This window comes from Protomyctophum bolini (assembly GCF_963924005.1).
Source record: "Protomyctophum bolini genome assembly, chromosome: 10".
NCBI classification, from domain to species: Eukaryota; Metazoa; Chordata; class Actinopteri; order Myctophiformes; family Myctophidae; genus Protomyctophum; species Protomyctophum bolini.
Window position 1 is genome coordinate 2,318,996 of NC_137871.1, and position 17,337 is coordinate 2,336,332.

Below are 17,337 nucleotides of genomic sequence, written 5' to 3' on the forward strand. Positions count from 1 at the left end.
CCAAACTATGTATGAGCCTTAAGGCATGTTTAGGGTGTATGTTTTAGCTTCGGGGATTTAGCCTGGAAGGCTCTATGGAAACACTCACTCACTCTTGAAGTTGAACCTGCGAAAGTGACGTTCACACACGCCAGAAATGGAACGCGTTCACAATGACGTTCATCAAGTAGAAATACAGTACGTTCCGTTCACGTTCACCCTGGATATGAACGAGTTCGTGAACGATTGTTCTTTGAACGCGTTCGGGTACAACACTGCCTACAGTGACTAGCCCAGTGGGTGGGTTAGGGTTAATGATGAGCCTACAGTGACTAGCCCAGCTGGTCCAGTGGTGCTGCAGAATACTTTCATATTTGGAATTTATCAATGTCTCTTCAGTTTAACCACTTAAACCCTTTATACTTGGACCACCAAACCTAAAATATGGACTACCACACCTACAATAGCTGATCTACAAGCCCACAATACGTCTCAACTTGATGCGTTGTGAGCTTGTGGATATGCTATTTTTGGTGAATGTTTTCACTTTAGCTCCAGTGGACACGTTGTTTAAACATCAAATTGTCCCAATGAGCCATACTATTCATTCATAAACTCTCCTTTATGAACATGTATTTACGACTATGTGTGTGTGTGTGTGTGTGTGTGTGTGTGTGTGTGTGTGTGTCATCTATGTCTGATGGCCATGATGGAGACAGCATGTCAGGATGCTGTGATCATTCAGGTTGCTGAATGATAACTAAACATTCTTTTCTTTTGGTGATTTCCACAGAGCACCACAGGAGGAGATCTCAGGCCATCAGGAGAGAGATGGCCTCCAAAAGTCATTCAGCACGGTCAGAGGAACAGCGGCATATGGACCGCCAGGGACATGGACTGTTTGATGCAACGCTGCAACCCGTAGTAAAGTTGTACAGGATGGGTAGGTACCGTTTTATTTACAGCTAGTTAAACATGTGCTCCTCTCTGACTGTCCTGTTGTACCTTGGATTCAAAAAGTGCTGAAATCTTTGCCACTGAGCCTGGCAACGTGGCGTCAGCATTAAGGGGCGCATGGCGTGTGATATGGTAGCTGTTGTGGAAATAAAAAAAGCTTCAGAACTCTCATCTCTCAAGCCAATGGGTTCCCAGAACTAGCGCGCCGCCTTCAGCACACCCCTGCTTGTAGATCGACACGTGGCCCATACATTCCGCTGTAACACACGTGCCAGTTTCAGGTTACAGTTTACTGTGACTGCGTGACAGAGACGAGACGTGTTTATACAACAAAGATTTGTAAAACATATGGGGTAAGGTAAGGTAATTTTATTCATGAAGCGCCTTTCAAAACAATCGTTACAAGGTGCTGTACACAGTAAAATAATAAAAATAAAACAAGAAAAACACAGTCAACAGCAAAACAGTGATAACAATAATAAACGAGCAACAGAATACATGAAAATATATACAGTACAGGCAGAACAAGACACAGTAGATATACTCACTATATTAGGCCAAAATATTTAACATATAGGTATGTTTTTTTTTTTGTGTGTTTCAAAAAACATTTATTAAGACTGGGACTTCTTTACACCTATACACCTTATATGAGCCTTTAAACATTACAACATAGCAAAACTATTGGTACATTATTTAGAACTAAAATGTACCTTTTAAGTGTGTGTGTGTGTGTGTGTGTGTGTGTGTGTGTGTGTGTGTGTGTGTGTGTGTCTCTCTGGTGTCGGTGAAGTCAACGAAGTCAACACTTGTTTCTTCTCCTGGTCAGTTAATTGCGTCGCTGTGGTCTATGCCAGACGTTTCCTTCTTCATCCTTAAAAAATCCGCTAGGGAGTTCCTCCACCCACTGGGTAATGGTCACCTCATCTCCATCATTGACACCTAGTACCGTCAGGACTTTGTTGCCGGGATCACCATTGATTTGTCCCATAGTGTAGTGAAGTCTCAGTGGGAAATCCACCGTGGACCATATCACTCCAGCCTCCTGCTGCACACCTTGAACTGCAAACCTGGCGTTGACGATGTTGAGCAACTCCCGGACAGTGGTTTCTCCTCGAGTCACAGTAACATCCAATCTCCTGTTTCCTGATCGTCTCCTGTGAAAAATGTCCCGATTTCTTCTTTGATCGAGAACTACAATTGTCACCTTCACGATGAATTGATCGGACCCCGGCTTCTTCTTCTCCTCATCCAAACATTCCCCTAATTTCTTTTAGAGGACAACGAAATTTGCCACGACGAAATCTGCCAACATTCCCGAAGATCCAGTCCATCCTTGGCATCTTCTTGTGATGTGATGTGATGTGATGGAATAAAATCAAAATGTTTTCATCCGCGTGTGTGCAGCGTCCAAGCGATAGACCCTATTCAACATATAGGTATGTTTTAAGCAGCTTTTTAAAAGTGTCGACTGACTCTGCATTTTTTAAATTCAGAGGTAACTCGTTCCAGAGTTTCGGTGCAATAGCTGAGAAGGCTCGATCACCTTTTGTTCTTAGCTTGGTAGCAGGGATGATAAGAAGTCCTTTATCCGAAGACCTAAGTTGCCTTGTATAAACCCTGGGGTGGAGTAGCTCTGTCAAATATAATGAACCCAGTCCAAAGAGGGATTTATAAGTGTATTGAGGCGTGACTCAGGGTGGTGAACAAAGAATTACAATAATCCAGACGGGATGAAATAAAAGCATGTATACGTTTTTCGAGATCCTGTGGTGTTAGTAAATACTTGATTTTTGAGATGTTTCTTAATTGAAAGAAACAGGTTTGGACGACCTTTTTGATGTGTGGTTCAAAAGTAAATTGGTGATCGAATATAACGCCTAAGTTCTTTGAAGTCTTGGGGTAACCGGGCCAAGAATCGAACCTTGGGGCACGCCACAATTTAAATGAGCAGAGGCGGAAACATGGTCGTTGATGGAGACCGCAACACTTCTATTTGAGAGATAGGAGGCAAACCACTGGAGCACCGTCCCCCGTAGACATACCCATGTCTCAAGCCTACTGATTAAAATTGAGTGATCAATGGTGTCTAACGCGGCAGTTAGATCCAGGAGCAACAGTACCGAGCACTCACCAGAGTCAGCACGCATTAGAATATCATTAGAGACCCGGAGTAGTTGACTGGTAGAGGGATGCATTTTGGAAACGATTTTAGTTAAGTGTGCAATGGAAGTTTGGCTGAAGTCACTGAGAAATGAAGGAGGGGTGGGACAGACAACTGTGGGAACTGTAATAGGCAAGATTGAGTTTCTTATGAACACAACCTTAAAACAACCAACTAAGTTGTTTGTCAGAGTGGGGAAAGACAAGTCATTGCTGAGAAGAGTAAAAGTATTGGAGATTTTTTCAGCAGAGTGACTGTTGAGAGAACGTGATAAGACTTTGCGTTTAGTGGATTGAGTGTCAACATTATGAACTATATTAAAAGAAATGGCCTTATGGTCAGACACAAACAACTCATCAATAAAAAGGGCCGGGTACTAAGGTTGGGCGATATGCCAATTTTTTTCAATCGCCAATCGTCTGACAAAGAATCGGCGATTGACGATGTATTCGCGAGAAAATAATGTGTGGTGTTTACAGCAGCAGCAGCACACACAGGGTTACACAGCCACACACACACACACACACACAGTCCGGCCCCGCCTACGGCGACGTGCAGTGAAGCGTGGGGACGCGGCGCCGGTGAAACAGGAAAAACAAACATGGAGGTGATGGAAGTACTAGTTACAAAGAAAAATACAAAGTCGGCTGTCTGGGAATACTTCGGTTTTAAACCGGACGAAAATGGAAACCCCAAGGACAAAACGATGCCTCTTTGCCGTCTTTGCAAACGTATTGTTCCGTCCAAAGATGCCAACACAACCAACTTGCACGAGCATTTATCCATTCACCATCCCGCGGTGTATGCAAGACTTTCAGCTAAAAATAGCGCCTCCTCCCGCGCCTCATCGGCCGCGGGTGCAAGACCACCACCACAGCAGCCTGACATCGGCGGAGCCTTTGCAAAGTGTGTAAAGTACAAGAGGGATAGCTCGAGATGGTTAACATGCACAATGGCGGTGACAAAATACATCTGCAAGGGCATGCTGTCTTTCCGTACTGTAGAAACTAAGCCATTGAAGGAGTTACTCTACACATTTGACAAACAGTACGAGCCTCCTGCAAGGCAATACTTTTCCAAGACAGCCATTCCAGACTTGTACAACAAAATGAGGGGCGAAATAAAAAACGAGATGGGTGCAGCTGACTTTATCGCGCTAACAACAGACATGTGGTCTGCTACAAACATGGTCCCCTATATAAATGTCACAGCGCATTACATCACAGGAAATTGGGTACTGCAGGCCAAATGTCTTGAAGTTACGTACGTCCCCGATGACCACACAGCTGATGAACTGAAAGATCAACTTCAAGAATGCATTGAAGCGTGGGGCATCGCAGAGGAAAAGCTGGCCTGTGTCACTACAGACAATGGCTCTAACATTGTCAGTGCCATGCGCAAACTGAAGTGGCCGTGGCTCAACTGTTTTGGTCACAATCTGAACGTGGCCGTGAATAACAGTATAAAGAAGGAACAGAAAGGGACGGACCATGCCTTTGCTATGTGCAGAGTCATCAACGGGGCATTTGCTCACAGTTGGTACAGGCGACGGGAGCTGCGTAAAGCCCAAGAAGAACTCGAGCTGCCAGAGCATTCCATGATGGCAGTAAGTAAAGCTAAAGCAAGACTATATTATAAAACAATAAACAAACAACAAAATAAATGCAATGCATATGTGTCGCTCTTTTTTTTATAACATTATGTGCGTTAGCCTATTATTTATTGGGTCAACTGTGTTATCAAATTAATATTCGCTCAATTAACACATTTGTATATTGTATGTGTTTGTTTGTTTTAAGGAATGTCCAACTCGCTGGGGGACAAAACAAAAAATGGTGGCCAGGGTCATCGAACAAGCCGATGCCATTAAAAGGGTATTTGCTGCTGACAAGGGGAGGCGTCCTCTACCACCGTTGACCTGGCAAGACATGGATGTGCTTAAGGCAGTGAATGAAGGCTTGAAACCAGTGGCAGATTTCACAGACATAATGTCTGCGGAAAAGTATGTGACTGTATCCTGTCTGATCCCAATGCTCATCCATCTCCGTGACACAGCTCTTGAAATAAAAAATGATGATTTAACGATGACAAAGAACATCAAACAAGAGGTTATGGCACAGATGGACAAAAAATATGACAACGACGACACAATGCTACTGCTGCGCACCGCAACTTTCCTCGACCCGCGGTACAAAGGAGACCATTTAACACACGCCCAATCAATTGTCATCAAAACAAAGCTCGAGACTGAGATGGTGGAGTTCTGGTCCACTAAAAACAAGCCTGTTGCACCAGCGGTGCGTATTCGAGTTGAAGAGGAGGATGACTACGAGGGAGGGCAGCGCCAGCCAGCGGCCCCTCAGCAGCCAGAGAAGAAAGCCAAAACACTGGGTGGCCTGTTGGGGAGATCAAGGAATCTAGTGAGCCGTTCACCACAGGAGAGAGCAGAGTCCGAATTTGACATCTACGTCCGTGAAGAGGTCATTATGGGTGACGAAGACCCACTGCAATGGTGGAAGACAAGTGAAACGCGCCTTCCTCTACTGTCCAACATGGCACGCAAATATCTCTGTATTCCTGCCACTAGCACACCGTCAGAAAGAGTCTTTAGTACAGCTGGCAATGTTGTAACTCATCTGCGCACGTTGCTCAAGCCAGACAAGGTCAATATGCTTGTTTTCCTAGCCAAGAATCTTTAAACAAGTTATTTTGTATTAAGCCAGATTGCCTGAACGGTTTTGACCTGCAAATTATTATTATTATTACAAATTATTATTTGCACTATTGTGTTCGATTTACTTTACTTTATTTAAGTTTGCACTTTGCACAACTACTTTATTTTTGCACAGAACGGCTAGGCCTACTGTTTAGCACTTTTTTGTTTGTGAAATAAAATGTGAATGTTTACATTTAGAGGGTCTCAGAGGGAGACAGCTCAGTGAGCTCAGAGTCCGAAAACTATTAAATTAATAGTTTGTAGTTTGTAGAACTCTAGCTCCACCCCCCTCCCCCCGTCATTCTATTGGCTGAGCCAGGTCACTTCAGGCTATGGGGTTGTTGTTGCTGCTGGGAGGGACGCTATGGATATTGCGCTCGTATGGCTAAATATGACATTAAAAAAATTATGAATTTCTATCGATATCATAGTTACAACAATGACATTGAGTTGACATGTTTTTTTAAGGGTAACTGTAGCGTAATCACAATATCACAAGACTGACACGACGAGTCCCGCAAATGAGGAAGTAGGAAGTAGTGGAGCAGACTCACTGGCTCTCAATTCAATTATCTTTCATTTGTAATCGTGCATATAAAACATATTGCCCCTCAAATGCCCCAGCCACTACAGCATCGTTCATGTGAACTACTTTGTCCACGGTTATTCATTGCAATGAAGAAAAATCGCTATGATCAGCGACGGCTTGTCACCGTTGGCGAGCACGGGTTGAATGCAAGCTTCAAGCCGGCCGGACCACCCAACCATGCGCTATACATAGCGATTCTCATAATTTCAACAGGCTTACATATTACATCATAAACATACTATTTCACATGAACAATGGTGAAACTAAGATATGGGGATAATATTATACTTGCAATGGAATCGCATTGCGTTTTCATTATAATACTGCTGGGTCGAACACACAGTCACACCCTCGCGCTGTGATTGGCTAAGACTCCGCGTCACCCCCCACACAGACCCTCCTCCCAACACACTTCCGTCCCGACACATAAACAACAGTGGATATAAACAGATACAAACACATAGAGGGAGACAAAGGGAGAGTGTATGTCTACAGGGCAGCAGCTCAGCATCAAAATATAGGGGAAGATAGAGGGAATAAGGCCACAAATATAGATAGATAAATATTTTGATTTTTGGCTGAAAACCTGCCTATATCACCTTTAATGTTTACAGATTTGCTCAGGATTTATTGAAATTGAAAACGTGTTTACAGTATTTACAGTGTTTGCATAATCATTCAGGCTATACGGGAATGTTTTAGCCAATAGCCACAGGTGTGAAACAGTTGTCGCACCGTCATTGTTATTCTGATTGTGAGGGAGGTATTTTTGAACCAAATAATAAATTGCCTCAACTGATCATCTGTCCTAGATTCTAAGCCATGAAAATATTCTGCATTCTTTTCCATTCTGCAGCAAGGGGCGATATAATGCTGTGATTCATTCCACTTTACTGACTGTTTCATTGCCTATATGTCCGATTGTCCGTCATGAGTGACTATACTCGTCGCCATAATATAATAATTGCCGATTGATTTTGAACATGCATTAACAATAGCCCCGAGAAGATAAGAACACAAGACAACATGCATTTATTAATTTCAAGTGTATTCATTACAGTCGAGCCGAGTGCCCTCTCTGCCCTGTCCTTGGAATTGACGTAGGCTATGGCTAAGACTGTCTACTGAATCCATGAGTGAAAAACATTGTATGGGTAATTGGGTATTATGAGTCACTGTAAGTAACCGTGTCAGCCCCAATTCATGATGATTACGGATCCCCATGTCCCATTCATGCAGGTAAGTTAGCCCCATATGTGCCCTCTCGAGAGGGCACGCACACGCACATTATGGGGCTAGCAGATAAGTCTGCCCTACAGGAACAGCGGTTGTTTTTTAATGGTTAGTCACCCGCGGTCACAGTCTTAAAAAATAAAAATATTTCTCTAAAACTGCTTGGAAGGGCTATAGCTGGGAAAGCCTCCACTTCATTCAGTAGAGCATTAGACGTAACGAGATGTCACTCATTCATTCATGCAGCCCCACGTTGCACACACAAGGAAGGAAGGAATTAAATCTTCACTGCCTGCAGCAGGGCAGCTAGTTTGCTGGCCGAGATTGAGTTGCATTTTGCGCTCTATACGCTGCCGTTAAAGAGTTGGATTTCTGCTAAGGCTGAGTGCAATTTCGGAGGGGGGGAAATCGTCCCGAAAAATCGCCTGATAAAAATATTCGCCGATTGGATTCGTATATTCGCGATTGACAATGTATTCGTATCGTCACCCAACTCTACCGGGTACACGATAAATCAAAATGGAATAAAAAGGATTTGATTTTCCAATTCTGAACATATGCACCTCAAAAGTGTTGAAAGTGCCAACAGCCACATAACTGCAACTAAACTGTTGTTTGAACACAGCAGCTAACCCACCACCTTTGCCAGAAGGCCTGGGGTCACTGATACATTTACAATGAATGGGACACAGAGCATTCATAGCCACATTATCATTGCATTTCAACCATGTTTCAGTTAGAAAAAGAAAATCTAAATTGTGAGAGGAGAAAAAGTCCTGTAGTACTAATGTCTTATTAGACACAGACCTGGCATTAAGAAGGCCAACTCTGGCTCAGAGAGTGACAGAAAACACAATGTGTTTATCTCTGCTGATGTTACCTCCCCTCTCCTTCCAGATTTCGAGGAGGTTTCCCCTGAACGGCAGGAGAGGAGCCCATGTCTGGTTCAAGTGAAACTAGAACATCCACAGATTAAAGAGGAACAGCAGGAGAGGAGCCGCAGTCTGTTCCAGGTGAAACTAGAAGCTCCACTGATAAAAGAGGAACAGGAGATGCTATTTCAAAGACCAAAGGAGGGTGATGGGTCAATGTTCACATTAGTAGCTGTGAAAAATGAAGATGATGAAAACAGATTAGGTGAATCTCAAACCGGAGCGTGGACACTGGACAGGGTGTATTTTGGCGTGTGTGACGTCACAACGGTGCGCGACAGTACTTCCCAATCCACAGACCACAAAAAGACAGGCGCTGACACTACACAGGGCACCGCACTATTCTCCCCCGTGCGAGCCTGCTTTCAAAGTCCAGCTCGGATGTACCCTGAGCCATGCAGGGTATATCGCCACGGCGCAGCCGTACTGCGCAACCCCATGGATCTTTCCCTTTTCTTCCAGCAGCCAGCAGACAGCCCTCGCAGGGAAAAAAATGTCCGAAACTAGTAAGTTTTATACTCTTTTAAAAGTGTTGTTGTGTCACGGAAGGTAATTGTAATATGTTTTGGGATAGTATTTAGTTGTTTAAGCTATAAAATGTATCATGACAGAGCCAAATAAAGAAAATAAGAAATGTTGTCGTCGGAGATTTTGAAGTAATGCTATCGCGTTAGTCCCTCGGTGCATTTCCCCAACAGGCAGCAAAACTAAACATGCGTTGTTGTCACGACGAATTTTAATATTTTAATATCTTTGGGATAGTATTTAGTTAGTTGTTTATGCTATCAAATGTATTCATGACAGACTGAGCCAAATAAAAAAGATCCACTGGCAGCCATTACTGTTGTGGTTTTTAAGCCCTCTTAAAACTTGTCACACACAGGCCACGGAATTTACTTTCAAGTTATTTTCGCGGAGTATTTAGTTGTTTAAACTTCATATATGTGGTCAATTAATCATTATATTAGATTATAATCAATCATGTCGGAGAATTCGAGGACCGTGTCGTGACTGTCGTCTCGCATTGGGGCGGCCACAGACGAGATGTACCCGTGTGAGAACTACCCTTTTTCGGCGTAGCCCGAAGCAATTCACCGCTGTATGATATGAATGATCCGTTGTAGATATGTACAGCCTACTAGCCTAGGCTACATGCAATTCGTTTCTAATTGTTTTATTTCCCCAAATGTCAAGTGCATTATAAATAACCGCTATTATATTGTTATTATTACTCAGAGATAGATTGTATAAATGGTACAATCTCTTAGTTGAACCCCGTTCCATTTGTACACTCTGATTTTACAATATACATTGGGGTCCCAGAGATAGAAATGCCATTATGGGGGTTCATAGCCTAATTCAGGTCAAACTGGGGGTCCCTTGAAATGAAACTGTTTGAAAATCACTGCTAGATCTGTAAAAACATTTTTATGGGGGGGTCTGTCCCTGGCATATCTTTTCTAATGGGGGTACGCAGGATAATTAGTATCATTTTGGGGGTCCTTGACATGAAAAAGTTTGGGAAGCACTGCTATAGAGGACTAGAAAAGTCCACACCAAAAATAGAAGATATACAAGCTCCCAACACGTTGCAGTGCGACATGTTGTGACTTCTGAGCTTGTAGATTGGCTATTTTCAGTCATTTATTAATTCATGTTATTTTAAGGTGAAAGTGATCAAACTAGCAATAGAATACAACCTGGCAACCTGTTGTAAAGTCATCATTGGACCACAACAGAACATATTACCCAAGCACAAAAGCCTTTTTTTTAACAATAAGGGAATTCTGAGTTGTAGCACTACTGCCATACAAATAACCTGTTAAGCCAGTGGTTCTGAAACCTTCATTTTCCACTGCCTTAGGATCCAAAGACGGGTGAGGAGGTGGCCTGCAGCGGCGGGCCTACAGCAGCACCACCACGTGAGACTGCCATGTCTGGAAGTCTCTGGAGCGGAGCCGGACTGCTGGCCTACAGCACCACCAGGCCTAGCCGAGGCCATACCAGACCATAGTGGTACAGCTGCACTGGGGTCTGGAGCAGGGTCAGGAACACCAGGGCCCAATGTGCAGGCTGGCCCGAAGAAGAGGGGGAGAGTAGTAGTAGTAGTAGTAGTAGTAGTAGTAGTAGTTTACATTTAAATGTAGTAGAGACTCTAGAGAACAGCCAGTTCATCCTCTCTCTGCAATGTGTAATGTTCATGTTCAGTGCAATCTATTTTCAGTTCAGTGCAATCTATTTGTTTGTGTTTAATGTTCAATGAATGTACTTTTTATTTATGTATTTGTGTTAATTTTCTACTGGAATGACTTGATTTTGACGTTATTTTTTACATGATTGAGTCTGAGATACGGTATCCTTGTTCAATGTTCATTCATTTTTATACTGAAGACAAAATAACAATAAATACATTTTGTATTTACAAAGTTGAATTGAACTATTTACATACCGGTACTCATACAATATGCACCGAAAGGGAAATTCTTGGCCGAAACTGCAGTGAATACCGAATATAGGAAACAGTTGGCCCCCCGAAAACCGAATATCCGAATATGATTAATATTATATATATTTTTTCCTACCATTGCTGTCATGGCCGTACCTTAAAGCTATCTGATTTATGGCAAAATAAATGGGTATGGCGAAACAACTTAAACACACAAACACATTAATCATGTTACCCAGATTGCCTTTTTTCACCTTAGAAATATTGCACGAATCAGAGCCTATTTGTCTTTGGACGATGCGAAAACGCTAATCCACGCCTTTGTTTTTTCTCTGCTTGATTTATACTGCAATGCACTTCTTTCAGGACTGCCTAAGAAAACAACTGACAGATTACAACTTGTCCAAAATGCAGCAGCCAGAGTTTTAACTAGAACTAAGATGAGAGAACATTTTACTCCAGTTTTGGCTTCACATGCACTGGCTTCCACTGGTTGTTTTTAGGATTGATTTTAAAATTATTTTACTTGTGTATAAAGCTCTCAATGGTCTCGCACCTTCCTACCTACATGACTGCCTTCCTAAATATGTCCCAAACCGCCCCCCTAAGGTCTTCCACTGCTGGCCTGCTCGCTTTGCCTAAAAAAAATGGCAACTAAAAAATACGGGGAAGCAGCTTTTTGCTTCTACGGGCCGTCGGCATGGAACTGTACTGTACCTTCGACAGGCAGCCTCTGTAGACATTTTTAAAGCACAGCTCAAGACCCACTTCTACAACATTGCTTTTAATTGATCTTTTATTTTTTGTTATTCATGTCCTCACTGTATTGCATTGCATTACTACTTGTTTTTTAATGTCGTTGCCTTGCTTTTCTTCTTTTTTTCTCCATTGCTCTGTAAAGCACTTTGAGCTGCATTTCATGTCATGAAAGGTGCTATACAAATACAGTTTTATTATTATTAAATAATCACTAGGGTCCATAAAACATTTCAGCTCTTTTGAATGCATTAATTGCATACACTATTCAGTGATATATTTTCTGCCTAAATTAAATAACTGAGTGACAGCATTTGTAAGATTTGTGTTAGATTACACAGTAAAATAATATTGTGATAAATGTAGCCTATCCATTTGGAGCTGAGAGTTGGCCTGGTTTAACCTTTTCATTCATGTAAATGCAAATGTGATTAACTGATTAAGAGTAGCATTCTGATTAATGAATTTCTCTCAGTTGAATTAACAGTTTATACTCACTTTACAGTAGGCTATATAGGCCTATATGTGGTTGTTTTAAATGTAAAAGTAGACCTATATTGTCAAAGTTAAATGTCATTATAGCAATAAACTTAGCCTATATGAAAACGCACTAGCTGTTAGCTGGCTGTAAAGGTATAGGCATACACAAATTAACCATGAACTTACTTAGAAGATCTACAAGCTCATAGCGTAGATCAGTGATTGATCGGTGCCTGCTAATACAAATCAAACAGCAGATGCGACAATAGTCTGTATTCTATCCAAATGTAAAAGCATTTATCATTAAGTGAATAGGCTATATATATATATATATATATATATATATGCAGGTTACAGGTAGCCTATATCCTTCCTTTCAGCAACTCTTTGCACGGAATCAGGACTCAGGTTAAATCAGATTCGACCATAGACTAGACGTAATAATAATAACAATAATATAATAGCTGTTATTTATAATGCACTTGACATTTGGGGAAATAAAACAATTGGAAACGAATTGCATGTAGGCTGTAAATATCCACAATAGACGGGCATGGGTCATAATTTCGTTCCGTAGGAGAAACAGGGGAAATTGCTTCGGCCTATGCCGACAAAGGAGAGGTAAACACGGGTACATCTCTCTGCTGGCAGCCCCCAAGGCGAGACAACACGGTTCTCGGATTCTCCGACATCGTTGTTTGATATTTTTAAATAGGATCTTTTATGATTAATTGACCACACATATGAAGTTTAAACAACTAAATACTACCCAAAAATAACTTGAAAGTAAATTCCGTGGGCTAAAAAAGTAGTTTCTAGACCTTTTAAAAACATTGCAGTCAGTGCGGACAAAACAGTAATGGCTGCCAGTCGAGAAATCTGAGCTCCGCTTGGCTCCGCCCAGCTCCACTCGGCTCCGCCCAGCTCAGTGTCCCAAACGACAGTGTACACTATAACGTGTACCAGTGTGCCACCTACGCAGTGTAGAACCCCGTTAGTGCCAGTGCAGTCACCACCCTATTCTACCTAGTATCTACCTAGTAAGTGTGTGCACCGGCAATTGAGATCCACCTATAGACGCCTCTGGCCAGCACCTCAACTGAACACATGTTTGTGTGTAAAGAGGAAGTTTCTCCTGAACAGGAGAGGAGCTCCAGTCTGCTCCAGGAGGAACCAGAGCCTCCACACGTTAAAGAGGAACAGGAGGAACTACTTCAAAGACCAGAGGAACCTGTTGGGTCAATGTTGACATTACTAGCAGTGAAAAGTGAAGTTGATGAAGACATCTCTTCACACTGCCCTGAAGTTGAAGTTAAACTTGAATCTGACACTGAATTCACTGAAGCCAGTGATGATTGGGGGAAGACAAGTGGACGTGGCCACACTGGAGAAAAACCTTTCCAATGTCACCATTGTGACAAGAGTTTCAGATCTTCAAATAACCTGAAGACACACCAGCGCATCCACACTGGAGAAAAACCTTTTCATTGTAAACATTGTGACAAGAGTTACACTCAGTCAGGTGATCTGAAGAGACACCAGCATATCCACACTGGAGAAAAACCTTTCCACTGTCACCATTGTGACAAGAGTTTCATTGTATCACATCACCTGAAAAGACACCAAAGTATCCACACTGGAGAAAAGCCTTTTCAGTGTAAACACTGTGACAAGAGTTTCACTCAGTCAAGTAATCTGAAGGAGCACCATCTTATCCACACTGGAGAAAAACCCTTTAGTTGTAAAAAATGTGACAAGAGTTTCACTCGTTCAAAGTATCTGAAAAAGCACCATCTTGTCCACACTGGAGAAAAACGTTTTCAGTGTAAATATTGTGACAAGAGTTTCAATGTTCCAAGTAATCTGAAGATACACCAGCGTCTCCACACTGGAGAAAAACCTTTTCAGTGTAAACATTGTGACAAGAGTTTCAATCAGTAAAGTAATCTGAACAGACACCAGCGTATCCACACTAGAAAAAATACTTTTTCAGTGTAAACATTGTGACAAGAGTTTCAGTCAGTCAGGTGATCTGAAGACACACCAGCGTGTCCACACTGGAGTAAAACCTTTTCAGTGTAAACATTGTGACAAGAGTTTCAGCCAGTCATGTCATCTGAAGACACACGAGCGTATCCACACTGGAGAAAAACCTTTTCAGTGTAAATATTGTGACAAGAGTTTCAGTCGGTCAAGAATTCTGAAGACACACCAGCGTATCCACACTGGAGACAAAACTTTTCAACTGTAAACATTGTGACAAGAGTTTCACTCAGTCAAATTATCTCAAGACACACCAGCATGTCCACACTAGGCATTGAGCTTGATAACCGATACCCGACAAAATCTGATAACAAGCTTATTGAGTACCCGTTATCAATAAGCTTTGTGCTTATCAAGCCTGTTATGGAGCATAGCGGCCCATGACATCATGTTTATAATTTAGGCATTTAGCATTTATCCACAGGGATTTAAATTAAGCAACATTAAACAATCAAGACAGGAGGTGATCAATAAATAAATGTAATCATCCACGCCTGGAACAAACACTCTGAAAATAACGAATTAACTGATCTATAGCTGCTAGAACATGTTTGATATTGGGCTCTATAAGGCTGATCGATAAACTGCTCATTATCAATACAAAATGAACGAGCTACATCCCTAGTCCACACCGGTGAGAAACCTTTTCAGTGTAAACATTGTGACAAGAGTTTCTGGCATTCAAGTAATCTGAACAGACCCCAGTGGGGTCATCCCTATTTCCCCCAGGTTCTACAGTATGTTACCTATAGGGTTTAGGGTTAGCGTTAGGTTTCTGGTTTAAGGACTTCAGTGTTGTATTGTATGTATAAATACAGAAAAATAATGTTTGTTTTTGCCATCAGTTGTTGAAGTGTCTGAGCAATTATGTTTTAGTTTATTTTATACCAGTGTTCATATTTAGTTGACTAGACTAGATAGTTTAACAGTGATAGTTTAACAGTGACACAAGTTTCAGTCAGTTAAATACAGAGATTGTCTGGTTGTCAAGTTCTACGTCTACTACCGTATTACAGCAGTAAAGAAAAATATCTAGATATTTTACTACAATCTAGATGTTCTTGCCACACAGTTGCACAAGTTGAACTTTCACTACTTTTACTTTTAATTGTTTTTGTTTTTGTTGCCACTGACAAATGTGACAAAGGTCCTTTTACTACAATCTAGATCAGGGGTGCCCACATGTTTTTGAATTGAGAGCTACTACAGTACTTCTATAGAAACGTGAGTTAGAATAAAAATAACAAATACAAATTAAAATACAGCCTAAACTTTGACCCGGTCTTTGAGCACTGTTGGGAATTACATTTGTAAAGGTTTGTAAAGTGTTCAATGTTTACAACAGAGAGCAGCGGGCGACAGCCAGGCAAATTTTCCGGAAGTGCATTATTTGTCTGTTGAGTTCCTGAAAATGGACAGTTGATATTGCCCTACGTTATTATGTCCAATACATCTTGCTATTTTGAACTGAGGAGACTCATTCTTGAATCATGTAAAAAAAAAAGAGACTTTTTATTCATGGTAAAAGGATCTACATACAAACATCATTCAGTGCACTTAGTGTGCAACAAGATTATCATATTATAAAGAGAAGGTCAAGTATCAAAATCCAGTAAAATGCAGTGAACATACAGTATGCATGTATAGTATAATTATGCTCTTTCCTCAAAGCATCCAGTGTCCTAGTGAGTTCCCTGCTGTCCTCCTGTGAGACAGCCTCAGGTACTGTTTACACGAGGATGGTGTTCATAAAAAACGGCAAAATAAAGTATCCTTTGCTGCTGTCATTTAGACGAGAACCGTGTTCTCAGGAGGTGAAAACGCAACGAAGTGAAACCACCTCCCAGAGTGGAAATCTTTGAGAACGCCGTTTCCTATGGTCTCCATATAAACAGGCAAAACGGTGGATCTGCAAAACTTGTGACATCATGGCTTACGTCAGCTCTGGTCGGCTCGCCCCGTGTCCTACGTTTTTACAAGGTGTCATAGGCATGCGTCAGTTGCTAGGGGAAACGAACAACAACAACCATGTCGGATAGTCCGGTTTGCTGGAGGTGTGATGAGGACCACGGTACACTTATTATTCATGTATTGTTTGATTGTTGTTTATTGTATTAGTATACATATAATAATGCGTGTTTGGTCGTGTAAACAAATTTAACTTTTAATTTGATTTATTTTTATTCGTTTATCTTGTCTTATCCTTGTTTTATATTCTGTTTCTGTGTTCATACATTATGTCCATGAATACGTATTCTGTTGTTGTTGTTGCTTGTGTTTGTATTTTATGTTTTCTGTTTTCTGTGTTTGTGAAAAAAATCTATAAATAAAGCAGGATCAAAAAAACAAAAAAACAACCATGTCGGACCTTCGAGTCACGCGTCCATTACTATTGAACTGCCAGGAGCTAAATGTTGATTTGTACAGAATCCTCACGGATGATATATTGCTCACCGCAGAAGGCGAATGATTTACATTAATGAAATAATGAATGCACCACGTCGGCGTAGGGGAACCAGGGGACGTCTCTGGACGAGACCAGGGAGGACAAGCCAGTTTTGGGACAATTTTGAAAATGGTGTTGACGACCGTGCTTGGAAAGACAATTTCTGTATGTCCAAATAATCACTTGTCGCCCTGAGTGAAGAACTTCGTCCTTTAATCGAGGGTGAAATTACCAACATGAGAGCACCCGTTGGAGTGCTGAAAAAGGTAGCTCTCACATTATATTATTTAAGTGACGAGAGACGGCTACTAAAACCTGCTAATGCCTTCGGCATATCACGCCCGAAGCAGCTTGTGGATGAGGAGGAGGCCATACCCATCTTTCTCTTGGGGGACCCTGCCTACCCCCTTCTGCCATATCTCATGAAAGAGTACTCTAACGGTGGCTCTACAGTGGTAACCAACCTTTTCAAGCCCAAGAGCCCATTTTATTCCCAATTGTAAGCCAAGATCTACCACTAAAACGTGTTAGAAAAAACACTTGTTTTTTTGCTATTTCTGACAGGCTCAATGCATGTGCACACATCCACACAAAGA

General features: G+C 41.7%; 1 long non-coding RNA gene across 1 annotated transcript; it reads left to right on the plus strand.

Annotated features, from left to right (window-relative positions):
* The first annotated feature begins 8,837 nt into the window (after positions 1 to 8,837).
* LOC308322478 lies at positions 8,838 to 11,451 on the plus strand. Its single transcript, XR_013964723.1, has 2 exons — positions 8,838 to 9,076; positions 10,435 to 11,451. It is a non-coding gene; the product is annotated as an uncharacterized lncRNA (long non-coding RNA).
* The last annotated feature ends 5,886 nt before the right edge of the window (positions 11,452 to 17,337 follow it).